The 12,414-nt window shown below is 36.5% G+C and overlaps 1 protein-coding gene across 50 annotated transcripts in view; it reads right to left on the reverse strand.

The window, feature by feature from the left end:
- DTNA (dystrobrevin alpha) overlaps positions 1–12,414 on the reverse strand; it is a 456,419-nt gene that overhangs the window by 210,083 nt on the left and 233,922 nt on the right. For 9 of the 50 annotated variants that reach the window (XM_086372804.1, XM_086372795.1, XM_086372817.1 and 6 more), the window contains exon 1: positions 12,059–12,302. The exons of 40 other annotated variants lie outside the window; for them this stretch is intronic. The gene's annotated coding sequence lies outside the window, so the exon portion shown is untranslated. Of the gene's footprint in view, positions 1–12,058; positions 12,309–12,414 lie in introns of those variants that run through there. One more of the 50 variants, XM_086372827.1, reaches the window with a different exon arrangement.

Consider the following 12,414-nt stretch of genomic DNA (forward strand, 5'->3'; position numbering starts at 1 on the left):
CCCCAAATAACCCATGTGCTAGGTATTGTTCTCTGAATGAGGATTTATTAGCATAAATTAGTTACACAAAAAGCATTGACAGTATTCAGTCCTTAGAAGGTATTTTATTTTATTATATCAGAGAACTCACAGAACTCTCCTATAATGTGCTCCTTTGTGTCTCCTTGCACGTTTGAGCTTCCCACTCTCATCCAATTTACTGGAAAGGATCACATGGTTATAGGCAAAAGAGAGGATGAGCTGGTTAGATAGCATCACAGACTCAATGGACGTGAGTCTGAGCAAACTCCGGGAGACAGCGAAGGACAGGGAAGCCTGGCAGGCTGCAGTCCATGGGGTCGCAAAGAGTCAGACACGACTTAGTGACCAAACAACAACAAAGGGAAAAGAGGTCAGAACCCAAGCCTGCACCTTACTTTGTTCGAGGGCCTGGTTGGGTTCTGCCCAGAACTGCCCTGTGACCTTGAGGGTTCTGTTAGCAATCCATCCCCTGTGGTGACTCCTTTCCAGCCTCTGGTCTGATTGTCAACCTCTCACTAGTTCCCTTAGGTTATGCAAATGTCAGATGGCCTGACAAGATGGCAATGAACAAATTGATATATTTTCAAATACCAAGCGTGGAAGAGGGTTTCACTTGTGCTCATTAATACCATTAGTTGCAATCACTCTCTGTCAAAAGGTCAGAGCTACATAGACGTATATGTGGAGCATCTCTATGGAGCACATTCTTTAAGGTGAAAACTTCAACTGTGCCAGTCCAACTGATAGGTAGTATTTGGGTGGAAAGAAGAGTCCTCCAATTTATAATGGGCATGCTCATAAGCAAAGCTTTATTCAAATCTACATAAGAAAAATCCAAACCTACCCTAAAAGTCTTACCATTTCTGAGCGGTGTTGTGTAGAAAAACATAAATAGTAGAACATCTTCTAAACTTTATTACATAATAATAATTGCCAGCGTTTTTAGGAATTTATATGTCAGATACTTCGTAAGCACTTTACAAGTATTATCTCTTTACATGTGAGGGATTTTACATAGATTAAGGGAAGATGACATAGTGGTTGAATCCAACTAACTACAGCACTCTCTCTCATTAACTGTACGCCCTTGGGGAGATTACTTAACCTCCCTGGACTTAATTTCTTCGTCTGTAAAATAAAGACGATTATAGTGCCTGACTCATGGGGTTGTTGTGAGGATTAAAAGAAGGGTAATAAGTACTTACATACATATTCGGTGATTTCTATGTGCCCCGTATTATTTTCTAAATGAGGATTAATTAACTTAAAAATTAAATGAGTTAAACAAAAAGCATTTAGAACAGTATCTGGTACTTAGAAAGTATTCTATTATATCAGAATTCACAGAACTCTCATATAATGTGCTCTTTTGTGTCTTCTTGTATGTTGGGGTTTCCCACTGTACTCCAACCTACTGAAAAGAATTACACGGTCAAATGACTGTTCCCTCCTCAACCCCTTTGGCTGGCAGTTATTGCCAAAGTGCTCCTTACAGCCAGGTTACTGTGCGTTCCTTTCAGCAATACCCTCTCCTCCTCCGGCCTCTTTGTTGTCAAGACAACACTCCATCTCCTCCGCCTTCTTTTCCTGCATTTTCCCAGAGTCATAAGGCTTTGGAAGAAATTAAAAATAACTTCTCGAAAAATGTGGAGTCTCTGATGCCAGAATTACCAGCTTCTACTTTCACCCGAAGATGAACCTGGATACACTGCCAAGAGAAAACAAATCCACCCAAACGGGGCAAAGGCAGGAGAATAATAGTGTACCCAAATCAGAGATTCAAGTGGAAGCCTCCTTTCACAGTGATAAAAGGAACTGGCTTTAACCTTTCCAAATAAGCTTTAATTATGTATTTAAAAAATTCTTGGATGTTGGAAAGAAAAAAAAAATCACTATTTGTTAATATCAAGAACAAAAAGATTTTAATGAAAGAAAAAATTTCATGAATATGAAGCTCCCACCTTAGTTATCTTATACCGTGATGAATCCCATATTGCGAAAACATAGATGATGTAGTGACACTTGCTTCCAACAGGATGATTTATGCAGGTTAATCTTGTTAGGAAAACTTGTATATTATAAAATAAGCTGTTTCCTTGGCCACAATAATCTTGATATAATGTTGCAGAGAGGAACTGAGACTTTTCGGGGAGGCTTAAGAAATAAGTCAGATGTTCTCTACCTGACTTACTGTAAAGACAGACCCCTGACATATCACTCAGGTAGACTCCTTTTCAAGTTCCAGTTACACTTCCACAGCTCAGAATTTCTTTCATCCTTGTTCTGGATTATAGCATTAACTTTTTCATTTACTTCCATCCATTAAGTATAGCTTCCCTCTAGTCTATTTTCTTGCTGCTGTCCGTATGAATTTCCTCAAATACATAGGGCTTCTCAGATTATTTAGGACAAAACAGTCTAAATTCCATAGAAGAGATAACACTCAGCAGAGGTGAAGACTTAGCATGGTCTAACAGGTTGCCTCTGGCCTGGCATCCCAGATTGACTCTTACTGGTGATGCATTTTTCTCATCAATAAAGAGGACAGTATTTGCTTCATAAATTGTAAGAAAAAAAAATAAAATAATGCATGAAAAGTGCTTGGCCACTAGATGCCCAGTACATGGTTCTTGTGATTTTGATGATGATGTGGTGATAACGATGGTGATGGTGGTGGTTGTGATGATGATCTGGTCCCTGAACATCTTTGACTTCTAGTCTCATTACATCTTCATGACTAGTTTACATTTCCAGAGATTTCTGATTTTCACTTCTCTCTGATTTGTCTATACTGTTCTCTCTATAAATTCTCCTTCCCCCAACCTTCTATTTAAGGCATATTATTTAAAAAATTATTTTAAAAGTTTATCCTAGTGCTTCCATCTTCACATAGTATTTTCTCACTCCTCCTCCATAATATATGTTCTGTACATATGACTCCTAACTGTATTTCAAGGAAACTCTACATCTAGGGACTCTGGACAGCCATTATCTTTTCAATGTCAAGTACAGTGTCTGATTTTAAAATAATAGAAAAAATACACTGGTTTCTTCCCTCAGTTCCTGGCATGGAGCTCCTAAAATCCTTATAATTTCCTAAGTGATAAGAATACTAGGTGCATCTTTCATTCTAATATATGGTTTTGTTCCTGGTTCTGATATCAAGCTCCTAACTATTTTGGAATTTTCTACGTGATCAGAGTTTTGCTTTAATGAAGTGATGCTTGGTGGATTCCTGTGTAGCTTTGGGGTGGAGGCTGGTCACCAGAAAGGTTAGAAGCTTGAAACTTTTACCCCACTCCTATCCTCCAGGTGATGGTAGAAAGCAAAGAGGAACTAAACAGCCTCTTGATAAGGGTAGAAGAGGAGAGTGAAAAAGCTGGCTTAAAACTCAACATTCAAAAAATGAAGATCATGGCATCCGGTCCCATCACTTCATGGCAAATAGATAGGGAAAAAGTGGAAACAGTGACAGTTTTATTTTCTTGGGCTACAAAATCACTGCACATGGTGACTGCAGCCATAATATTAAAAGACGCTTGCTCCTTGGAAGAACAGCTATGACAAACCTAGACAGCATATTAAAAAGTGGAGATATCACTTTGCCGACAAAGGTCTGTATAGTCAAAGCTGTGGTTTTTCCAGTAAGCATGTACGGATGTGAGAGTTGGACCATTAAAGAAGGCTGAGCACCAAAGAATTGATGCTTTCAAACTGTGGTGCTGGAGAAGACTCTTGAGAGTCTCTTGGGCTGCAAGGAGATCAAACCAGTTAATCCTAAAGAAAATCAACCCTGGATATTATTGGAAGTACTGATGCTGAAGCAGAAGCTTCAATACTTTGGCCACCTGATGAGAAGAGCTGACTCATTGGAAAAGACCCTGATGTTGGGAAAGATTGAGGGCAGGAGGAGAAGTGGGTGACAGAGGATGAGATGGTTAGATGGCATCATTGACACAATGGATATGAGTTTGAGCAAACTTCAGGAGGTAGTGAAGGATGGGGGAGCCTAGCATGTTGAGGTCCATGGGGTCACAGAGAGTCAGACACGACTTAGTGTCTGAACAACAATCCTCCAGGAGAGGAACTGGAAATTGAGTTAATGATTGAGCATGTCTACATGATGAAGCTTCCATAAAAACCCCCCAACTATGGGGCTTGGTCTGGGGTGGTTAACACCTCCATGTGCTAGGAGGATGTGCCTGTGCTTGGGACTCTTGGAGTTCACCCATGCATCTCTTTGTGTGGTTGTCCATCTATATCCTTTATCTTATTCTTTATTTTACAATAAAGTGGTAAACGTAAGTGTTTTCCTGAGTGCTCTGAGTGGTACTAGCAAATGATTGAGCTGAGGAGGTGGTCGTGGGAACCTCCCATTTGTAGCTGGTATGTCAGAAGCACAGGTGACAACCTGTACTTGCAACTGGCATGTGAAGTCGAGGTGGGAGCGCTCTGTGAGACTGAGCCCTTAACCTGACGGCCCCGACACTGACTCCAGGCAGTCAGAATTGCTTGGTGCAGCAAGTCCATACATTTGGTATCAGCCTGTAACAGGGAACTACACATCTACCTCCATATTAGATCTGTTCCTTTGGCTTTTGTGCTTTGTTGACCTGTGCTTGTCAAGCTGGTTCTGTACCTTTTGTAAAATAACGCTGCCGATAGCCTGAAATATACAGGATAGCCTGTTCTCAAGGATCTGACCTTTAAAAGTCCATTCATACAGAGATAAAAAGTTTAAAACAGAATAGCATTTGTTTTATTGTAGGTTTACAGGAATATCGTGACTTGACCTACATGTACAGTTGCAAGAACAAAGGATTCCAACACCAAGAAGTTTGCAACCATCAACTCATCCCTCCCTGGACTTTAAAAGTGCTTTGCTGAAACCCTTTGAGGATCTTGGGTTTCTTTGGGAGCACAAACCCTTGTGCACAAACCTAGTCTCCTTGCGTGGTCCTGCAGTAAACCTTTCTTTGCTTCAAACTCTGATGTTTTGGTTTGTTGGGCCTCATCGTGTGTCATGCACACAAACCTGCAGTCTGTAAAAAGTGTTGTGAGTACCGTAGTATTGTGAGAATAAGGGGAAACTGCATTTTTCTTACACTGACACATATAAATTCAACCTGAGTGCTTTTTTTTATAAATGAGAAAGTGAATGAACATTAGAAATCTCAAGTGAGCAAGGCTATAGAACATATCAGACCAAGACTTTTAAAGAAAACTTTGGACTTACAGGTTCCAGAATCAAAGGATCTCCCAGTTTAGTATTTCTTTGAATGGGACTGAAATTTCATAAAGAAAATTCACCTTTTTGTCACCCTCATTCATCAGATATGCTTGAAATGAATCCTCACATTAAATTAAATAATTACATAAAGAGCCTCACAGATGTGTTGTGCTTAATTTTAGAGCTGCACTCTCCAATAGGAAAGCACTTGTCAAATGTGACTATTATATAATTTAAATTACTTAGCATTAAATAAAATTAGAAATACTGTTCCTTAGTCAAACTAGTCTTATTTTGAGTGCTCAGCAGCCATGTGTGACTATCAGTTACTGTACAGGATGGTGCAGACAGAACCTTTCTAACACCACAGAAGTTTCCATTGAATAACACTCTTCTAGATTTCTGCTATCTCCACTATACCTAAATGCTAGGTTACAGTCAATACCAATTATCCTCTGTCAATCTTATATAAGCAGAATTTTCTTTTGAATGAAATTCAAATAATAATGCTTGGGAAGTATATTCAATTCAAAATATTATACTGATTTCTATCAAAGCCAAGCCATTTCAGATTTCACCATCTGGCACTTTCTTAGAGTGCAACTATAAAAATGTGCCCTCATTCTCCCATTTGATAGGGGACTTTTAATTCAAAACATCAGTTGTGAAGATAGATACAGATATGTGGGTAAAGGAATTCAAAAACTCTCCCACTCTAACACTAGCATTTGAATAATGCCTTATATTCATACCCTTAGATTATCTCAGCTAGTCCACAGCAGAACTCAGGCATTCTGATTCTTAAGCCAAGATCCTTTCTCTCCACCATGCTGCTTATACATGTTCTAACTACAAACTGGAGCAATGGGGCACATATGGCTCTAGGTAAGCCATATTTATGCCTTCTTACAGCTTTAGAAGTATCAGAGCAGACATAAGCTGGTGTGTCTGTCACGTTTCTCAAATTTTTTTTTTCAGAATGACTATCCTTGTCTACACTTACAAACGTCACAACAATGAAAAACTCTATGTATGTTTATTTTGTTACAATATTTTAAATTGTTGGGTACAATTTTTAAAGCCTTTGCTATACATTTCTAGGTTGACCCCCTCCCCCACAATGTATCAATTTACGCTTTCAGTAGCAGAACATTGGATATTATTACTCTCTGTCCTCCTTTTGCTTCTTTTTTTAAAAAAAATTGCTAAAGATTAAAATATTAGTTTATTTAATTTGTAAGTATTTAAAAAATAATAGCGAATATAACACCAAAGATGTGATCCATGAAAGAAATAATTGATATGTTGGACTTCATTAAAATTAAAAATGTTGCTCTGTGAAAGACAATATCAAAAGAACTAGAAGACAAGCCAGATACTGAAAGACAATATTTGCAAAAGACACATCTGATAAAGGATTGCTATGCAAAATACACCTAATGACCTAAACGGACATCTCACCAAAAAAGATATACAGATGGCAAACAGGCATATGGAAAATGTCCACATCATATGTCATCAGGCAAATGCAAATTAAAACAATAATGAGATACCACCACACATCGAATAGAATGGCCAGAGACAGAACCCTGAGAACACCAAATGCTGGTGATGAGGAACAACAGGACTCCTCATTTCTTGTTCGTAGTAATTCAAGATGGTAAAGTTACTTTGAAAGTGGTTTCTCACAAAACGAAACATACTCTTAGCATATGTTCCAGTAATTGCACTCCTTGTTATTCACCCAAAAAAAGCTGAAAACTTCTGTCCACACAAAACCCTGCACGTAAATGTTTAGAGAAGCTTTATTTGTAATTGTCGAAACTTGGAAGCAACCAAAATGTCCTTTAGTAGGTGAATGGATAAATAAACTGTGGTACATCCAAACAAATGTAATGTTACTCAGTGCTAAAAAGAAATGAGCTATCAAGACATGAAAAGACATGGAGGAAACTTAAATGCATATAGGAAGTGAAAGAAACCAATCTGAAAAAGCTATATACTGTATGATTCTAACTAAATGATATTCTGGAAAAGGCAAAATTATGGAACAATAAAAAGTTCAATGGTTTCCAAGATAAAGTGGGGGTGAGGAGGGGTGTGTGTGGAGGGAAAGAAGAGATAAACAGGCAGAAAGTGAAAGTGAAAGTGAAGTCGCTCAGTTGTGTCCGACTCTTTGCGACCCCATGGACAGAACACAGAGGATATTTAGGGCAGTGAAATATCCTGTATGATATTATAACAATGGAAATATATATATATATATATATATATATATATATATATATTTATCATTATACCTTTGTCCAAACCCATAGAATCCTAGAATTCACCAAAAGTAAATCCTAAGGTAAACTATGAACTTTGGGTGATTATTATGTGTCAATGTAGGTTGATCTTTGATAAAAAAAAGTTTGTACCATTCTCTTGTTCAGTGTTGATAATGAGGGAGCTAATGCAGATGTAGGGATGGGAAGTGAATGGGAAATCTCCGTACCTCCTGTTTAAACCTGTTGCAAACCTAAAACTGCACTGAAAATAAAGTAATAAAATAAGTGCTGTTCTCTTTCTTATTAATTTATGAGACCTTATTACATATTATAAATGCTCATCTTCTTTTCTTTCATGTGTGCTGCAAATATTGATTCTAGTTTGCTTTTTATCTTTTAATTTTGTTTATAGTATTTTCCAGAAGTAATAAGTTTCTATACAACCATTTCTTTATGATTTCTGCCTTTGAAGGCATATTGTGCTATCTCAAGTTCCATATTTTCTTTCGCTTCTTTGATGCAGCCATGTTTTATACTGGAATCATCAATTTATCTGCTATTTTTTTTTATATGAGGGTACACAGAAGAAAGTGCTTCTTCGGAGTACAATTTTCCCCCAAACAAACCCAAATTAGTAAGTTTTAGATGTAAAATACCATTGTTATTTAAATACATAATTTAAAAATTTAAAATATAAGTAAAATATTAAAATGATGTCAATAGTGAACATTTTATCATGTAAATACCAGGTAGAGGGGAATTATATAACAATAATATCACTCTAAAATGTATCAAGGTAATATTATCATGAAAGTGAAACTAGCTGATTGTACCTGTTTATATACCAAAAATGTAACAAATTGTTTGTTCCTAGCAATGCATTTACTCTTTTCCTATCAGATACTGGCCCACACACTGTATAATTTTTGGGGAGTTTAATCATTACTGATGAAAACATCTATTGCTTGTTGAACAAAGTTAGCATCCTTTATAATAAGCTCTGAGAAGACCATAACAGGCACATTTATTGTTAGTGATTTGTAAATGCGATTAATGGAATTAATGAAAGTTGGGAGGAAATATCTGAAAATCATACCACTTACTAGAAATTTTCCATTTCTTTCTAAAAACATTGGCCTTTGACTACATAGCTCAGAGCTTTCTAATGAAGTCTATCTTTCTCTCTGAATTAATCATTATTGCCATTATAATCACTATCATTATCATGATTGTGATACCATTACTTTTTTTTTATTTGAAATATTTAAGAATATTTTTAAAGTCTAATTCTTTTCATACAAAAAAATTACATAGTTGTCAATTATAAAACCCACTTTGATGAAGTCACAGGTTTAAATATAGCAACTCCTAAAAGTGGAATATCTAGCTGATATTGAATCATCATTCATTGGCTTTATCTTCATCTATTTCAGAGATTTTGTCTTAGGGACCAAAAATTATCATTACTTTTATTGAAGAGGCTATAATAGTCAATATGATTCTTCTTTATCATGATTCTGTTGAACATCTATCTCTTTAATAGAGGTAAATGTTTGTAGATAATTAGCTATTTGTCTGAGAGGCTAGGGAACTCTAGAAATTAGAGGTTAAATGTTGAAATGCTCCCAATCATTCAAAATTAACAGTAAAGCATGATTTAAACATGGGTTGACACAAATGATCAAAACATCTGCAAAATTTCTAACTTAAAGCAAGAACATCAAAAGTCATTTTGCTCCTTAAGAATATGAGTATTCCCTACAGCCATTATAAAAAACAGTGTGGAGGCTTCTATAAATACAGAAAATAGAGCTACCATGTGATCCAGCAGTCCCTCTTCTGAGAATATACCCCAAAGAAAGTAAACCAGTAATGGAAAAGATATCTGTGTTCCCATGTTCATTGTAGCATTATTTGTGATAACCAAGACATGGAAACAAATGTATGTCAACAGATGACTGGAAAATGAAATTGTGATGTATACATAAAGGAGTACTATTCAGCCTTAAAAAAGAGTAAGATCCTGACATTCGCAACAAAACAGATGAATGCAGAAGACATTACGCTAATGAAAAAAGCCAGACCCAGAAGGAAAACTACTGTATGATCTCACTTATAATGTGGACTCTAAACAAGGTAAATATATGGAAGCAGATATTAGAATGGTGGCTACCAACCACTGTTGGGTGGGGGAAACAGGAGATGTTAGTCAAAGGGTACAAAGTTGCACGTATATAGGATGAACTAGTCTAGAGATCTAATGTATGGCCTGGTGACTAGAGTTAATAATTCTCTATATTGTGTAACACAAATTTGCTAAGAGAGTAGATTTCAGGAACTCTCATCACACACACAAAATGGTAACTATTTGAGCAGAAGATATGTTAATTAGCTTGACTGTAGTAATCATTTCATTACATACATGTATATCAAGTCATCATGTTGTATACCTTAAATACATACAATTCTTAGTAAATATTTAAAAGAAGTTTCCATCTTATGGACCTCTCAGTTACAATGACTTTAAAAATGGACATGTACACATGGCTTAGTGCCAAGTGTATAAAAATCACAAAAAATGGGTAATTTTTACACACTTCTAGCTCTAATGTATAAGCTAGCTGATATCTTAGCCCAAAACAGGAAGAACTGAAATATATCCAATTAGAGGAATTTGTTTTCATTTCAGTTAATAGAAAGAAACTATCCATGCCTTACCAAGGACTTGAAACATGGAATAGTGGAATGATAGTACTTTTTGCTAATTTCACCTCATTCCCACTATATTGTCTCTCTTCCTTTTTATATAAAGGTTTAACCTATACTGAAGGAAAGAAGAAAGCTTGATTAAGAGATCATTCACACTTTTACCTTTATCTTTTGTCTATTTTTCTTTTCTTATGTTTTCTGTCTCTCTCTCTCTCCCCCTCTTTCTATCTCAGATATTGCCAGTATTGAGAATTTCACGCTTTAAAATATTTTACCAGGTACCATCTTTCACCAACTCTTAGTAATTTCCTATTTTTAAGTAATAACAACTGAGGCTTGTGAAAATATTTTGGAGGACATGCTCATAGCTTGTTTTGTATTCAAAGCAACTAAGGGAAAAAGGAAAGAAAGAATTCAGATTCAAGCTTGGACATTGTAAAAATGTTACAAATGTGCTATTATAATGCTTTTGATATTTGTTATCATGGAAATAGTTCCCCTTATTTGCAATCATGGCAAAAAAATTGTTTTGAATAATTATGACTTCTTGCTCAAATTTAGAAGATGGCCTGAATGGATGAAAACTAGAGAGACTTAGAAAAAAAAAAAAAAAAAGAAAATAGCAATGAAAATCACAGAACATAAACAAATTTAAAAAAAAATCTAAGTGTTCCTTTTTAAAGAAAGGGTGGTATAAGAGTAACCTTGGCATAATTTATTGGCTTTTATCCCAATCAGCACCAATTAGTGGCAATCAATTGCTTTTAGCTATGAAAGTATTTTTTAAAACCTCTCCTATATGAAAACACTCCAGTGAATATCCCTGAGTAATACTGGGTTCTGCTAGTTTTAGCAGGGTTTTGTCTCTGAAGCTGCCAAGACAACTTTGTTCTAAGAGGAGATAAGTTGGCTAGGTTAGCCCTTAACTAAAAAATGAAAGTAAATCTTAATGTCTTATGAAAAAGCTAAACATCAAACAACTGCAGAAACAAGAAATCAAAACAAATCATAAATTTTCTTCTTTAACTTGCTCCGCACATATCCAAGCCTCCCTCTTTGAAGCAAGCTGCTTGGATGATACGTAAACAACGCAAGGAGGAGGCGCCCATGCTCTGGGAATTGATGCTTCACGGAGCCACACTGAAGTGTTTACATTCTGCTTTTACCAGCCTCTAAGTAAAGAGTGCATTTTCTACTCCCTGTAATATATTTACTTCTATTTTTAAATCCTCTAAGGTGCATATGACCACCGTGTCTGAAAGAACAGAATATTAATGGATATAAAATATGATGTAAAAATTATAGATAAAACCGAACTCTTCATGATGAATGAGGCTGGTAGTAATAGGACGAAAGAGGAATAGAAGTCCAGACAGAATAAATATAGTGAATAACAGGCTGGAGAACTTGGTCCTAGGGCTCCGTTAGTATAAGAGACAAGCAGCTCTGGGCTAATGCCACTAATAAGGTGTCCACTAAGAAAAGTGGACCATTTTCAAAGAAGGAAACACTTTACTCTGGTTTACACTGATCTGAAGACGCTAATTGCATTCTTATTACTTCCTTTCTAGTTTTCTTTCTTTTACTTGCACATACACGCTCACTCACACTACCAAAGAACTATAAAAATTCACAACATTCCAAACTTTCAAATTAAAAACAGACGCGATCAGAGGTGGGGGGAGTTGGGGTAGGGGAGACGGGAGAAATTTGCCCTGTGTCCATGTCGGGGTGGGGACGGGGGTGACAGTGAAATTCCACCCGGCAAGTTCTGCCACTGCAACAGAAGAAGTAAGAGGTCAGTTTCATAGATTCAATTAAACCTTACCTGGTTTTGTAGTTAAATGCAGCAGCGTGCCCCTAATTCTTCCTCTAAAGTATTACATATGCTGAAAGCTATAGTATTTGACCTTACACACTTCCACAGAAGAAACTCCTAAGTAACCTTCAACTTCAATAAAACGCTGTGTTCATTCTTCCCCTTGTGCTCAACGCACAGCAATCTAATACACCTCATCATGTGGTCCGTTACCATGGCAGCGATGAATCCAGCTGCTGAAATACAAAAGACTGACAAAAAGTTGCTTTTTCCCCCTCCACCCACCCTGACAAAGTCAGATTTTTTTTTTCCTGTATGACAAGTCTAATTTGAATATCTTTCTGTTGCTGACTCAACTTCGTGGA

This window comes from Bos grunniens, chromosome 24, assembly GCF_055505025.1.
Source record: "Bos grunniens cultivar Pamir isolate PY7600 chromosome 24, Bosgru_T2T1.0, whole genome shotgun sequence".
Taxonomy (NCBI): domain Eukaryota; kingdom Metazoa; phylum Chordata; class Mammalia; order Artiodactyla; family Bovidae; genus Bos; species Bos grunniens.